The following is a 15,818-nucleotide window of genomic DNA, read 5'->3' on the forward strand; positions in this document are numbered from 1 at the left end:
ACTAAGTTCCTAATGTCAGGTTGTAGGAGACATTGGGCACTCCAAGTACAGTTCGGGTTCCAGCTTCTGGATGCTTGGATCTGGCAGAAGTCCTGTGCTGAACTTATTTTTATCAGATAGCAGCCCACTCCGTGGCCGAGAGTTCTGTGCAGGAACGGTGGGTCTTTTCTGTGGAAAGCTATACTCACCGACTACATTCCTAATGTCAGGTTGTAGGAGACATTGGGCACTCGCAGGACAGTTAGGGTTCCAGCTTCTGACAGCTTGGTTCTGGGAGTAATGTGCACTGTTCAGAATTCTAAGTGGCAGAAGCCCACTCCCGGGCACAGAGCTCTGTGCAGGAACTGTGGGTCTTTTCTGTGGGAAACTAAACTCCCCCCAGCAGGTTCCTGATGTCAGGCTGTAGGAGACATTTGGCACTCCAAGGCCAGTAAGGGTTCCAGCTTCTGGATGCTTGGATCTGGCAGAAGTCCTGTGCTGAACTTATTTTTATCAGTTAGCAGCGCACTCCGTGGCTGAGAGTTCTGTGCAGGAACGGTGGGTCTTTTCTGTGGAAAGCTAAACTCACCCCTCCAAGTTCCTGATGTCAGTTTGCAGGGGGTGTTTGGCAGTCTAAGGGCAGCTAGGGTTTCAGCTTCATGGCAGCTTGGTTGTGGGAGTAAGTACACTGTTCAGAATTCTAAGTGGCAGAAGCCCACTCCGGGGCACAGAGCTCTGTGGAGGAACTGTGGGTCTCTTCTGTGGGAAGCTATACTCACCGACTAAGTTCCTAATGTCAGGTCGTAGGAGACATTGGGCACTCGCAGGACAGTTAGGGTTCCAGCTTCTGGGAGCTTGGCTATGGGAGAAGTGCAGCAGTGTTCAGAATTCTAAGTGGCAGAAGCCCACTTCCGGGCACAGAACTCTGTGCAGGAACAGTGGCTCTCTTCTGTGGGAAGCTATACTCACCCCCGAAGTTCCTAATGGCAGGTTTTAGGAGACATTGGGCACTCCAAGGACAGTTAGGGTTCCAGCTTCTTAGAGCTTGGTTCTGGGAGTAATGTGCACTGTTCAGAATTCTAAGTGGCAGAAGCCCACTCCCGGGCACAGAGCTCTGTGCAGGAACTGTGGGTCTTTTCTGTGGGAAACAAAACTCACCCCAGCAGGTTCCTGATGTCAGGCTGTAGGAGACATTTGGCGCTCCAAGGCCAGTAAGGGTTCCAGCTTCTGGATGCTTGGATCTGGCAGAAGTCCTGTGCTGAACTTATTTTTATCAGTTAGCAGCGCACTCCGTGGCCGAGAGTTCTGTGCAGGAACGGTGGGTCTTTTCTGTGGGAAGCTATACTCACCGACTAAGTTCCTAATGTCAGGTTGTAGGAGACATTGGGCACTCCAAGGACAGTTAGGGTTCCAGCTTCTGACAGCTTTCTTGTGGGAGTAATGTGCACTGTTCAGAATCCTAAGTGGCAGAAGCCCACTCCGGGGCACAGAGCTCTGTGTAGGAACGGTGGGTCTTTTCTGTGGGAAACTAAACTCACCCCAGCAGGTTCCTGATGTCAGGCTGTCGGAGCCATTTGGCACTTCAAGGCCAGTAAGGGTTCCAGCTTCTGGATGCTTGGATCTGGCAGAAGTCCTGTGCTGAACTTATTTTTATCAGTTAGCAGCGCACTCCGTGGCCGAGAGTTCTGTGCAGGAACGGTGGGTCTTTTCTGTGGAAAGCTAAACTCACCCCTCCAAATTCCTGATGTCAGTTTGCAGGGGGTGTTTGGCAGTCTAAGGGCAGCTAGGGTTTCAGCTTCATGGCAGCTTGGTTGTGGGAGTAAGTACACTGTTCACAATTCTAAGTGGCAGAAGCCCACTCCCGGGCACAGAGCTCTGTGCAGGAACAGTGGCTCTCTTCTGTGGGAAGGTATACTCACCGACTAAGTTCCTAATGTCAGGTTGTAGGAGACATTGGGCACTCCAAGGACAGTTAGGGTTCCAGCTTCTGACAGCTTGGTTCTGGGAGTAATGTGCACTGTTCAGAATTCTAAGTGGCAGAAGCCCACTCCCGGGCACAGAGCTCTGTGCAGGAACTATGGGTCTTTTCTGTGGGAAACAAAACTCACCCCAGCAGGTTCCTGATGTCAGGCTGTAGGAGACATTTGGCGCTCCAAGGCCAGTAAGGGTTCCAGCTTCTGGATGCTTGGATCTGGCAGAAGTCCTGTGCTGAACTTATTTTTATCAGTTAGCAGCGCACTCCGTGGCCGAGAGTTCTGTGCAGGAACGGTGGGTCTTTTCTGTGGGAAGCTATACTCACCGACTAAGTTCCTAATGTCAGGTTGTAGGAGACATTGGGCACTCCAAGGACAGTTAGGGTTCCAGCTTATGACAGCTTTGTTGTGGGAGTAATGTGCACTGTTCAGAATTCTAAGTGGCAGAAGCCCACTCCGGGGCACAGAGCTCTGTGTAGGAACGGTGGGTCTTTTCTGTGGAAAGCTAAACTCACCCCTCCAAGTTCATGATGTCAGTTTGCAGGGGGTGTTTTGCAGTCTAAGGGCAGCTAGGGTTTCAGCTTCATGGCAGCTTGGTTGTGGGAGTAAGTACACTGTTCAGAATTCTAAGTGGCAGAAGCCCACTCCCGGGCACAGAGCTCTGTGCAGGAACAGTGGCTCTCTTCTGTTGGAAGGTATACTCACCGACTAAGTTCCTAATGTCAGGTTGTAGGAGACATTGGGCACTCCAAGGACAGTTAGGGTTCCAGCTTCTGACAGCTTGGTACTGGGAGTAATGTGCACTGTTTAGAATTCTAAGTGGCAGAAGCCCACTCCCGGGCACAGAGCTCTGTGCAGGAACTGTGGGTCTTTTCTGTGGGAAACTAAACTCCCCCCAGCAGGTTCCTGATGTCAGGCTGTAGGAGACATTTGGCACTCCAAAGCCAGTAAGGGTTCCAGCTTCTGGATGCTTGGATCTGGCAGAAGTCCTGTGCTGAACTTATTTTTATCAGGTAGCAGCCCACTCCGTGGCCGAGAGTTCTGTGCAGGAACTGTGCGTCTTTTCTGTGGGAAGCAAAACTCACCCCTCCAAGTTCCTGATGTCAGTTTGCAGGGGGTGTTTGGCAGTCTAAGGGCAGCTAGGGTTTCAGCTTCATGGCAGCTTGGTTGTGGGAGTAAGTACACTGTTCAGAATTCTAAGTGGCAGAAGCCCACTCCCGGGCACAGAGCTCTGTGCAGGAACAGTGGCTCTCTTCTGTGGGAAGCTATACTCACCGACTAAGTTCGTGATGTCAGGCTGTAGGAGACATTTGGCGCTTCAAGGCCAGTTAGGGTTCCAGCTTCTGGATGCTTGGATCTGGCAGAAGTCCTGTGCTGAACTTATTTTTATCAGGTAGCAGCCCACTCCGTGGCCGAGAGTTCTGTGAAGGAACGGTGGGTCTTTTCTGTGGGAAGCTATACTCACCGACTACGTTCCTAATGTCAGGTTGTAGGAGACATTGGGCACTCCAAGGACAGTTAGGGTTCCAGCTTCTGACAGCTTGGTTCTGGGAGTAATGTGCACTGTTCAGAATTCTAAGTCGCAGAAGCCCACTCCGGGACACCGAGCTCTGTGCAGGAACTGTGGGTCTTTTCTGTGGGAAACTAAACTCCCCCCAGCAGGTTCCTGATGTCAGGCTGTAGGAGACATTTGGCACTCCAAGGTCAGTAAGGGTTCCAGCTTCTGGATGCTTGGATCTGGCAGAAGTCCTGTGCTGAACTTATTTTTATCAGTTAGCAGCGCACTCCGTGGCCGAGAGTTCTGTGCAGGAACGGTGGGTCTTTTCTGTGGAAAGCTAAACTCACCCCTCCAAGTTCCTGATGTCAGTTTGCAGGGGGTGTTTGGCAGTCTAAGGGCAGCTAGGGTTTCAGCTTCATGGCAGCTTGGTTGTGGGAGTAAGTACACTGTTCAGAATTCTAAGTGGCAGAAGCCCACTCCGGGGCACAGATCTCTGTGCAGGAACAGTGGCTCTCTTCTGTGGGAAGCTATACTCACCGACTAAGTTCCTAATGTCAGGTTGTAGGAGACATTGGGCAGTCGCAGGACAGTTAGGGTTCCAGCTTTTGGATGCTTGCATCTGGCAGAAGTCCTGTGCAGAACTTATTTTTTTCAGTTCACAGCCCACTCCGTGGCCGAGAGTTCTGTGCAGGAACGGTGGGTCTTTTCTGTGGAAAGCTAAACTCACCCCTCCAAATTCCTGATGTCAGTTTGCAGGGGATGTTTGGCAGTCTAAGGGCAGCTAGGGTTTCAGCTTCATGGCAGCTTGGTTGTGGGAGTAAGTACACTGTTCAGAATTCTAAGTGGCAGAAGCCCACTCCCGGGCACAGAGCTCTGTGCAGGAACAGTGGCTCTCTTCTGTGGGAAGGTATACTCACCGACTAAGTTCCTAATGTCAGGTTGTAGGAGACATTGGGCAGTCCAAGGACAGTTAGGGTTCCAGCTTCTGACAGCTTGGTTCTGGGAGTAATGTGCACTGTTCAGAATTCTAAGTGGCAGAAGCCCACTCCCGGGCACAGAACTCTGTGCAGGAACTGTGGGTCTCTTCTGTGGGAAACTAAACTCCCCCCAGCAGGTTCCTGATGTCAGGCTGTAGGAGACATTTGGCACTCCAAAGCCAGTAAGGGTTCCAGCTTCTGGATGATTGGATCTGGCAGAAGTCCTGTGCTGAACTTATTTTTATCAGTTAGCAGCCCACTCCGTGGCCGAGAGTTCTGTGCAGGAACTGTGGGTCTTTTCTGTGGGAAGCAAAACTCACCCCTCCAAGTTCATGATGTCAGTTTGCAGGGGGTGTTTGGCAGTCTAAGGGCAGCTAGGGTTTCAGCTTCATGGCAGCTTGGTTGTGGGAGTAAGTACACTGTTCAGAATTCTAAGTGGCAGAAGCCCACTCCCGGGTACAGAGCTCTGTGCAGGAACAGTGGCTCTCTTCTGTGGGAAGCTATACTCACCGACTAAGTTCGTGATGTCAGGCTGTAGGAGTCATTTGGCGCTCCAAGGCCAGTTAGGGTTCCAGCTTCTGGATGCTTGGATCTGGCAGAAGTCCTGTGCTGAACTTATTTTTATCAGTTAGCAGCGCACTCCTTGGCCGAGAGTTCTGTGCAGGAACGGGGGGTCTTTTCTGTGGAAAGCTAAACTCACCCCTCCAAGTTCCTGATGTCAGTTTGCAGGGGGTGTTTGGCAGTCTAAGGGCAGCTAGGGTTTCAGCTTCATGGCAGCTTGGTTGTGGGAGTGAGTACACTGTTCAGAATTATAAGTGGCAGAAGCCCACTCCCGGGTACAGAGCTCTGTAGGAACAGTGGCTCTCTTCTGTGGGAAGCTATACTCACCGACTAAGTTCCTAATGTCAGGTTGTAGGAGACATTGGGCACTCGCAGGACAGTTAGGGTTCCAGCTTCTGGATGCTTGGATCTGGCAGAAGTCCTGTGCAGAACTTATTTTTTTCAGTTCGCAGCCCACTCCGTGGCCGATAGTTCTGTGCAGAAACGGTGGGTCTTTTCTGTGGAAAGCTAAATTCACCCCTCCAAGTTCCTGATGTCAGTTTGCAGGGGGTGTTTGGCAGTCTAAGGGCAGCTAGGGTTTCAGCTTCATGGCAGCTTGGTTGTGGAAGTAAATACACTGTTCAGAATTCTAAGTGGCAGAAACCCACTCCGGGACACAGAGCTCTGTGCAGGAACTGTGGGTCTCTTCTGTGGGAAGCTAAACTCACCCCCTGAAGTTCCTAATGTCAGGTTGTAGGAGACATTGGGCACTCGCAGGACAGTTAGGGTTCCAGCTTCTGGGAGCTTGGCTATGGGAGAAGTGCAGCAGTGTTCAGAATTCTAAGTGGCAGAAGCCCACTTCCGGGCACAGAACTCTGTGCAGGAACAGTGGCTCTCTTCTGTGGGAAGCTATACTCACCCCCTAAGTTCCTAATGGCAGGTTTTAGGAGACATTGGGCACTCCAAGGACAGTTAGGGTTCCAGCTTCTTAGAGCTTGGTTCTGGGAGTAATGTGCACTGTTCAGAATTCTAAGTGGCAGAAGCCCACTCCCGGGCACAGAGCTCTGTGCAGGAACGGTGGATCTCTTCTGTGGGAAGTTAAAGTCACTCCTCCAAGTTCCTGATGTCGGTTTGCAGGAGGTGTTTGGCAGTCTAAGGGCAGCTAGGGTTTCAGCTTCATGGCAGCTTGGTTGTGGCAGTAAGTACACTGTTCAGAATTCTAAGTGGCAGAAGCCCAGTCCCGGGCACAGAGCTCTGTGCAGGAACAGTGGCTCTCTTCTGTGGGAAGCTATACTCACCGACTAAGTTCCTAATGTCAGGCTGTAGGAGACATTGGGCACTCCAAGGACAGTTAGGGTTCCAGCTTTTGGATGCTTGGATCTGGGAGATGTCCTGTGCTGAACTTATTTTTATCAGTTAGCAGCCCACTCCGTGGCCGAGAGTTCTGTGCAGGAACGGTGGGTCTTTTCTGTGGAAAGGTAAACTCACCGACTAAGTTCCTGATGTCAGGTTGTAGGAGACATTGGGCACTCGCAGGACAGTTAGGGTTCCAGCTTTTGGATGCTTGGATCTGGTAGAAGTCCTGTGCAGACCTTATTTTTTTGAGTTCGCAGCCCACTCCGTGGCGGAGAGTTCTGTGCAGGAACGGTGTGTCTTTTCTGTGGGAAGCTAAACTCACCGACTAAGTTCGTGATGTCAGGCTGTAGGAGACATTGGGCACTCCAAGGACAGTTAGGGTTCCAGCTTCTGACAGCTTGGTTCTGGGAGTAATGTGCACTGTTCAGAATTCTAAGTCGCAGAAGCCCACTCCGGGACACAGATCTCTGTGCAGGAACTGTGGGTCTTTTCTGTGGGAAACTAAACTCACCCCAGCAGGTTCCTGATGTCAGGCTGTAGGAGACATTTGGCACTCCAAGGCCAGTAAGGGTTCCAGCTTCTGGATGCTTGGATCTGGCAGAAGTCCTGTGCTGAACTTATTTTTATCAGTTAGCAGCCCACTCCGTGGCCGATAGTTCTGTGCAGGAACGGGGGGTCTTTTCTGTGGGAAGCTAAACTCACCCCTCCAAATTCCTGATGTCAGTTTGCAGGGGGTGTTTGGCAGTCTAAGGGCAGCTAGGGTTTCAGCTTCTTGGCAGCTTGGTTGTGGGAGTGAGTACACTGTTCAGAATTCTAAGTGGCAGAAGCCCCCTCCCGGGCACAGAGCTCTGTGCAGGAACAGTGGCTCTCTTCTGTGGGAAGCTATACTCACCGACTAAGTTCCTAATGTCAGGTTGTAGGAGACATTGGGCACTCGCAGGACAGTTAGGGTTCCAGCTTTTGGATGCTTGGATCTGGCAGAAGTCCTGTGCAGAACTTCTTTTTTTCAGTTAGCAGCCCACTCCGTGGCCGAGAGTTCTTTGCAGGAACGGTGGGTCTTTTCTGTGGAAAGCTAAACTCACCCCTCCAAGTTCCTGATGTAAGTTTGCAGGGGGTGTTTGGCAGTCTAAGGGTAGCTAGGGTTTCAGCTTCATGGCAGCTTGGTTGCGGGAGTAAGTACACTGTTCAGAATTCTAAGTGGCAGAAGCCCACTCCCGGGCACAGAGCTCTGTGCAGGAACAGTGGCTCTCTTCTGTGGGACGCTATACTCACCCCCTAAGTTTCTAATGTCAGGTTGTAGGAGACATTGGACACTCCAAGGACTGTAAGGGTTCCAGCTTCTCTAAGGTTGGATCTGGCAGAAGTTTTGTACTGAACTTATTTGTATCAGTTAGCAGCCCACTCTGTTGCTGAGAGTTCTGTGCAGGAAGAGTGGCTCTCTTCTCTGGGAAGCTAAACTCACCCCTCCAAGTTCCTGATGTCAGGTTGTAGTAGATATTGGGCACTCCAAGGACAGTTAGAGTTCCAGCCTCTGGGAGCTTGGATTTGGCTGATATCCGGTGTGGATTTATTTTTAGCAGGCAGTAGTCCTCTCTGGGTCAGAGGGCTCTGTGCAGGAAGTGTCGCCCCTTTTCTGTGGGAATCTGGACTCACCCCATCAGGTTCCTGATTTCAATTTATAGGATAGATTTGGCACTCCAAGGACAGTAAGGGTTCCAGCGTCTGGGAGCTTGGATCTGGTAGCAGTCCTGTGCTGAACTTAATTTTATGAGTTAGCAGCCCAGTCTGGGGCAGAGAGTTCTGTGCAGGAATGGTGGCTCTTTTCTGTGGGAAGCTAAACTCACCTCTCCACGTTCCTAATGTCAGGTTGTAGGAGACATTTGGCACTCCAAGGACAGTTAGATTTCCAACTTTTGAAAGCTTTGATCTGGCAGGTATCCTGTGGTGACTTTATGTTTAGCAGGCAGAACCCCAATTTGGCTCCAGAGAGTTCTGTGCAGCAACGGTGGCTCTCTTCTGTGGGAAGCTAAACTCACTCCTCCAAGTCCTTCATTTCAGGTTGTAGGAGACATTTTGTCCTCCAAGGACAGTTAGGGTTCCAGCATCTGGCAGCTTGGGTCTGGCAGATATCCTGTGCTTAACTTATTTTTAGGAGGCAGAAGCCCCCTCCGGGGCAGGGAGTTCTGTGCAGCCGTGGTGCCTCTGTTCGGTGGGAAGCTAAACTGCCCGCACCAGGTTCCTCATATCAGGTGGTAGGAGACATTTGCCACTCGAAGGACAGTTAGGGCTCCAGATTCTGGCAGCTTGGCCATGGGAGAAGTGCAGCAGTGTTCAGAATTGTAAGTGGCAGAAGCTCACTCCTGGGCTCAGAGCTCTGTGCAGGAATGGTGTCCCTTTTTCTGGGGAAACTAAACAAACCCCCTGGTTCAGATTGTTCGTTTTAAGGAGCCATTTGGCCGTCTCAGGGGAGCCAGGCTTCCAGGTACTGACAGCGTGGATCTGGGAGTAAGTGTGTTGTTCAGAATTCTAAGAGGCAGAAGCCCAGTCTGGGGCACAGAGGTCTCTGAAGGAAAGGTGGGTCTTTTGTGGGAACCTAAACTCACCCCATCAGGTTCCTGATGTCAGTTCATAGGATAGATTTGGCACTCCAAGGACAGTAAGGGTTCCAGCTTCTGGCAGTTTGGATCTGGCAGATGTCCTGTGCTGAAGTTAATTTTATCATTTGGCAGCCCACTCCGTGGCAGAGAGTTCTGTGCAGGAACGGTGGTTCTCTTCTGATGGAACAGAAACTCACTCCTAGAGGTTCGTAATGTTCGGTTGTAGGAGACATTTGGCACTCGAAGGACAGTTAGGGTTCCAGCTTCTGGCACCTTGGCTCTGGGAGAAGTGTAGCTATGTTTAGATTTGTAGATGGCATAAGTCCACTCCTGGGCATAGCGCTCTGTTCAACATCAGTGGCCCTTTTGTGTGGCAAGCTGGACTCACCCTATCACATTCCTGATTTCAGTTTTTAGGAGGTGTTTGGCACTCCACGGCCAGTCTGGCATTCTGCTTCTAGTAGCATGGGTCTTGGTGCAATGCTGATGCATTCAGAATTCTATTTTCTAGAAGTCTAGTTCCATGTAGAAGGCCTTAGACCTGACTGGACGTTCCTTTTGTGGGAAAGTTAAGTCACCCCCTTAGGGTCCTGATGTCTGTTTTTATAGTCCACTGGTAGTATGTACCCTCCCTGAATCCTAGTTTTGGTTTATTGGGTTTGGGTGAAATATTCTTCTATCTGTAATTTTTGCAGGGAGACTTCTCCTCTGACCCTAAAAATCCTGCCTGCCCTAGATTGAAAAAAGTAACTCCCCTAATTTGAAAGCAGTTACATGTCGTTTTTATAAGATGTCCGTCAATCTGCTTGCAACATTGCTACAACCCTCATCTCTCTCCATCTAGATTCAGAAACATTACTCTGCCTGGATTTCATATAGGTGTTCACCAGGTTTCAAAGTATTAAACATGTACGTTTCAAAGTCTCCATTGCAAAATACGGGATGGGTTCCGGAATACCAGAATCACCCAGTTTCAACATGCCAAAACCATTCTATTTCATAATGTTAGAATATTAAGTTATAACATCTCTAAGACAATTTCTAAATATCAAGTTGCAAAGTATCATTTCTTTGATGTCTTCTATGGATGGGATTCCTAATCCCCAAAACTGCCATACTGTCAAAATGGGATCTGTGTGAAATATTTTGCCCTCTGAAAAGTTTTTACCTAATGACCATTCATCTATTTTCATCATACAGCTAGATGTAGTAAAAAACAAGCAAATACTTTTAGTAGTTTTCTGCCTAGATGGATCTGAGAACTGGCATTTCCCAAACTAAGGATGGAGCAGATCTCTTCCCTGGATCATCCTGGAAAATTTGTTTAATAGGCAAAGGGAGTTCTTATAAATTACATTAATATGTTACTGTAATTTAGGGCGGACCAGCCACCGGCAGCAGGACTCCGGTTTGCTCCGGGCCGGTCAGGATTAGACATCAGTCACCTGGCCACCCCCTTGGCTCCTTAAGGGATACATAGAAGACCTCAACAGAAACACAATTCAGTAAGGATTCCTAAGTAAATATTTCTGGTAATTGCTTACAGTCTGGGAAGAATTTCCTAAATACTTACAAACTTAGGACATAGGGAATTCTGGGGATAGAACTTCCATCTCGGCCACCGGCCACAAGAAGAACAGTTCTCTTCCACAGAACGGAAGCCTAGCACCCCAGCGTTTCAGAGCAGACGAAGGGTCACGCAGGGGAACGAACAATCTGCGGGATCTTTCTCGACCTCATCCCACAATGCCCCCTGTCTTCAGAGGGTTTCCTGGGCACACCCCGGCGGGGAGGTGCTAGTTCAGAGGGGCCTAGCTGTCTCTGCTTTTTAAGGGCTTGAATTTTAGGGAAAACTCCCCTTTTTTCTCCTCCCTGGAGAGACTTAAACTGAAGGAAACTCCTCTTTTCCAAAAATTTTAGGAGATTAAGTTAAGGGGCACAAGCCATTTATTTTCCACGTCACAGTTTAAGCAGAGGTAACTGCCCATATGCTAATTTTAAGTTGAAGGAACCCGTGCCTTTTTCAGCATTTTAAGGATTTAAAATTGGACTTCAGTTGCACTCGAACGGGTACCCCGGTAACACCTATCTCAGATGGGAGCAACCCAGGCGTATATATAAGCTTAACACCACCTGGGAGTTTATTTTGTTTTCCTTTGTAATTAATACATGAATATCCTTACTTAGAGGTGCTAATGAGCCTTACAGCATTCATAATCTTACTGTTCTTTGTCATCCTACTTAGTCACTCGTGGAATACTAATTGCAGTCACCCAGGAATAATTACCCCCGTCAACAGCAAATTACCCAAATTACTATCTTGCTATGTTACTAAAACACTAAGTTTTATTTTTGCCCTGTAGCCTGAAGTCATTACAGCCAAAACAGAAAAATAGCATTATTACCCCGAGGAGTTTTTTTCTCTGTCGAGCCCTGTACTTACCTTGCATTTGAGTCAGAGGAGCCAAACAGCTGCAGCTCCTTCGAGAGCTTTTATACCCCGTGGGAGTTGCCTCCTCCCTTTTCCCGGGCATTCTGGGAACGAGGGGCGGGCCCAATCAGGGGTATATTAACCCCAGCTTTTGCCAAGGGGCTTCATTCCCTCCTGGGAATCAGCCAGGGTAAGAGCTCTTCTCTCATTTCAGCGAAGAGGCTCTATCAGCTTATTTTTGTTAGGTGTTTTTGGGTACCTACAAATAACAGGAGCTTTGAGGACACTACAAAGAAGATGCTATCAAATACAGGGAGTATTTAAGTTCAGGGGTTTTGTTTGCACCTTCAGGGGAGGAAAGGCGCTTTTGTAATTTCTGGGTTTGTTCTCATTTTCTTTTAGGAGGAGCAGTACTCCTGAAGTTATAGGTCACATCCAGCACGATCTTCCAGATTCTTTCAGAAGATTTGTCACCTCAAAAGGGCCACTGTACATGTCAGAGGCAACGACCGAGATCCAGGCTTCCGATCGGTAAGGCGAGGACTACGTTCAGGGTACCCGGTTGAGAGTTAGCAGGTTTTGAAGGCAGCAAAATGAGGAATGAACTGCATTTGAGGGCCTCCCCCAAGGCTTTTTTGCAAGTAATAGCAGCTGCATTTATCTGTCTTATAGCACAGAAGAGCACCTAAGATACGTAAATGTGAGCACCTAAGTTTTGCTCACAGACCTGCCCTACAGTTTTGCCCCCTGCTAACTCAGGTACCGGACATTGTAACAGCCCTAGGCTTAGATGCGGGACGAAGCCACAGACTCGAGGACCCGGGCACGCTTAGGCGAGGGCGAGCGGCCGCCCCCTCGGGATTCGGCGCACGTGCCGCTAAATTCGTGCATTGATTTTCATTTTTCTTTTTCATAGCTAAGAGGCTAATCGGCGATCGGAGGGCCTTCTGAGACAGACTTATTTCCAGTCCAACGTGGATTCACCTTACCGGTCATCTCAAAGATAAGTCAGGGGCCACGGCCTCGAGATAGGACGACAGGGGTGTCAGAAATTTATGGGTCCGGTTTAACAGCTACCAGAGGGGACAGGGGTGTCCCTTAAGGGGCCACTTAGGACAGCCGAAGGGAACGGCTATACTTCAATAGCAACTACGGGGCACGCAAGGCAGAACGGTTCCCGTCCGCATCGTGCGGTCCGGCGCGCAGCGTCGTCCAGCCCCACTCAGTGATCCCGTTAGCTGTCAAGGGGAAGCCTTAATTTTGATCCCAATGCTGTGGTGCAGGGCAGTCCAGTCCCGGTGCATGTCCTGTCAGTTGTCTGTTGTGCACTCTGTGTCTTTTGAGTGTCTTGTATTTCATGTCATTTTCTGTGGCTTTTCAAGGGGCCATCAAAATCCCGGCATCATTTTTAGCATCTCCGGTCCCTCAGTTCCTCGGCCAGGCGCCGATACCATCAAACCATCGACTTGGGAGCTCAGGCCAGCATGGGAATCGTATTTATTTTCAGAAGCATCCAGTTTACTGTCTTTTCAGGTCTTGTTCTGAGCTGTACTGACAGCCAAGCACCACCACGATCCATTCCGGTGGATTAGGACTTGTAAGGATGCAAAGCTAGGGAGAGGATTCTGACCGGAGCATTCTCGAGCGTCCATCTTTGCGGTTCTTGGGATAAGTCATCCCCTTAGCATCTTTTTTCCTGCAGGTTTCTCTGAGCCCGGTCAGCTCTCGTTTCAGCTTACCTCGATCATCTCCTCCCGAGTTCTCTCGGTCCTCAGGGTCATTCCTCTCTTCGAGATTTTTTCTTTCCCTGTCGCGTCCCTTTGTTTGTTGCGTCTTGTGTCACGGGTGTGGGTGTGTATTTGGCCCAGCGCTGCTCTGCCCTGCCCTGTAGCACAGCTGGGTGTAGGGGTAATAGGACAAATTTGAAGTGCAGGGTGCATTGGCTTCTAGGTGCGATCTGTAGACTGACCAAGATGTGTGGAGCTGTCAAGTTATCCTGCAGCCCTTTGACTTTTGTCCTAACTTTCTTTCAGATGCAGACTGATTAAACCTGTGGCAGAGCAGCCCCTATCGGTGGAGTCGGTTCTCCCGAGAAGGTCAGTCCGAGTCGGTCTTTGCAGGGGAGGGGTAAATGGTGGCTCTGTTACAGCCCTGACCTTTGTCTTTGTTTTTAGGAGCTAATGCAGGATATTGGCAGTCCAGAAGAAGCGGGCAAGGTGAGCATGGACCGGTGAACAGAAGCAGTTGTTATTTCTCCGGTGTCAATTTCTGGTGCAACTCTCACCATCCACTGTTGGGTTTTTTTTTTTTTTTCAGGTGGTCTGGTTTTGAGATGTCCTGTTTGTGGATTCCAGCGGCCAGGTAGGTGTCAGCTTACGTCAGTTGCAGTTTGTCTTTGCAGGGGCAGTGTAATTGGTGCCCTTGTTACTGCCTGTTTCTTTGTCTCTATTTTTAGGAGGTAAAGCAGGATGTTGGCGGTGAAGGTGAAGCGTGCAAGGTGAGCATTGATCTGCGGACAGAACCGGTTGCTGTTGCTCAGGTCTCAGTTTCTGGTGAAAATCTAATATCTGCTGTTTGTTTTCTTATTTTTAGGTGGCCCGCTTGTGAAATGTCCCGGTCGTGGATACCAGCAGCCAAGAGGGTATGTGCTTAAGTCAGTCCCAGTTTGCCTTTGCCGGGGCAGTGTAAATGATGACTGTGTTACAGCGTTGTTTTTTGTCTTTTTTTTTAGGAGGTAAAGAGGGATATTGGCAGTCCAGGTGAAGCGGCCCAGGTGAGCATTGTCCGGTGGATGGAAGCAGCTGTTATCACTCAGGTCTCAATATCTGGTGCAACTCTAAGGTTGTATTTTTGTCTGTTTTAGGCAGTCTGCTGTCATTATGCTGAAGTCCCTTCTCCAATGAGGTGATGGACCGGGTCCCTCTCTTTGGAGCCCTTCAGAAGCATTACAGGACTGTGTGATCAAGCCTCGATTTCTCCGTTTGAAGCTGCTTTCCAGGTAGTCTTTGATAACGGCCGAGGAGTCGGGGAGGCAGGGAGGAGAGGAGGAGCGAGCGTCCTCTCAAGTATCAGCAATGTCAAATCCCTTGTCTGCTCTTAATCCAGACCTACCCCCTGACGATGCCATCACCCTCCAAGCACGGCCGAGGCAGCGGGCCCGAGCACCCGGGCGTTCTCAAGAGGCGGTGGGTAGCAGAATTGTTCGGTTTTGGGCGATGCGGTGCTAAGACCACACAGTGATGTTTGCTTTTCTTTATTGCAGCTGACTAAGAGAGAGCAACCTGGTGTTAGCAGGAATTTCCCTGAGGGAGAGGCGGCCTTCCTTTTCACCTGCCAGGATTCTGCATCTCCAGATGTCTGAGAGATAAGTGGAGGGCTCCGAGCCACGGAGGGGATGAAAGCGGGGGGCCGGGTCGGCTTTCCACCGGGCGGGGGTTTGGAGACGGGGCCATCCTAGAAGCGGCCCCTTAGGCTTCCTACAGGGAAAGTCTCCCTTTTGATCTCTCCACTGAGGTGTGCAGGGCAGAGCAGTCCCGGTGCTTGTCGTGTCCCTCGTTTGTTGCGCACTCTTTGTTTCATGTCTTTTGCCTTAGCCCTTCAAGGGGCCTACCAAAAACCCTGGCATCCCTCTTAGCCTCTCTGGACTCTCAGTTCCTCGGCCAGGTGCCGATGCCCTCGGACCATCGACTCGGGAGCTCGGGCAGGCATGGGCATCGTATCTCTCTTCAGAAGCATCCAGTCCAATGTCTTTCCAGGTCTTGTTCTGAGCTGTACTGACAGCCGAGCACCACCAGCATCCATTCCGGTGGATTAGGACTTGTAAGAATGCATAGCTAGGTAGCAGAGTGTGACCGGAGCATTCTCGAGTGTTCATCTTTGCGGTTCTTGGGATAAGTCATCCCCTTAGCATCTTTTTTCCTGCAGGTTTCTCTGAGCCCGGTCAGCTCTCCTTTCAGCTTACCTCGGTCATCTGCTCCCGAGTTCTCTCGGTCCTCAGGGTCATTCCTCTCATCGAGAGTTTTCTTTCCCTGTCGCGTCCCTTTGTTTGTTGCGTCTTGTGTCACGGGTGTGGGTGTGTATTTGGCCCGGAGCTGCTCTGCCCTGCCGCACAGCTGGGTGTAGGGGTAATAGGTCAAATTTGAAATGCAGGGTGCATTGGCTTCTAGGTGGGATCTGTAGATTGACCCAAGATGTGTGGAGCTGTCAAGTTATCCTGCAGCCCTTTGACTCTTGTCCTAACTTTCTTTCAGATGCAGATGGAATAACCCTGTGGCAGAGCAGCCCCTGTGGGATTCATCGGTTCCCCCGAGAAGGTCAGTCCCTGTCGGTCTTTGCAGGGGAGGTGTAAATGGTGGCTCTGATACAGCCCTGACCTTTGTCTTTGTTTTTAGGAGCTTATGCAGGATATTGGCAGTCCAGGTGAAGTGCGCCAGGTGAGCATCGACCGGTGGACAGAAGCAGTTGTTA

At 50.1% G+C, this 15,818-nt stretch overlaps 1 long non-coding RNA gene across 1 annotated transcript; it reads left to right on the forward strand.

Annotated features, from left to right (window-relative positions):
* The first annotated feature begins 13,377 nt into the window (after positions 1-13,377).
* Positions 13,378-15,449, forward strand: LOC136305078 (uncharacterized). Its single transcript, XR_010725005.1, has 9 exons — positions 13,378-13,447; positions 13,526-13,567; positions 13,668-13,712; positions 13,807-13,848; positions 13,944-13,992; positions 14,083-14,124; positions 14,215-14,349; positions 14,457-14,536; positions 14,614-15,449. It is a non-coding gene; the product is annotated as an uncharacterized lncRNA (long non-coding RNA).
* Positions 15,450-15,818: the final 369 nt, after the last annotated feature.

The sequence above is a fragment of the Chamaea fasciata genome, unplaced genomic scaffold (assembly GCF_029207755.1).
Source record: "Chamaea fasciata isolate MVZ Bird 193981 ecotype frontalis unplaced genomic scaffold, bChaFas1.0.hap1 SCAF_266, whole genome shotgun sequence".
NCBI classification, from domain to species: Eukaryota; Metazoa; Chordata; class Aves; order Passeriformes; family Sylviidae; genus Chamaea; species Chamaea fasciata.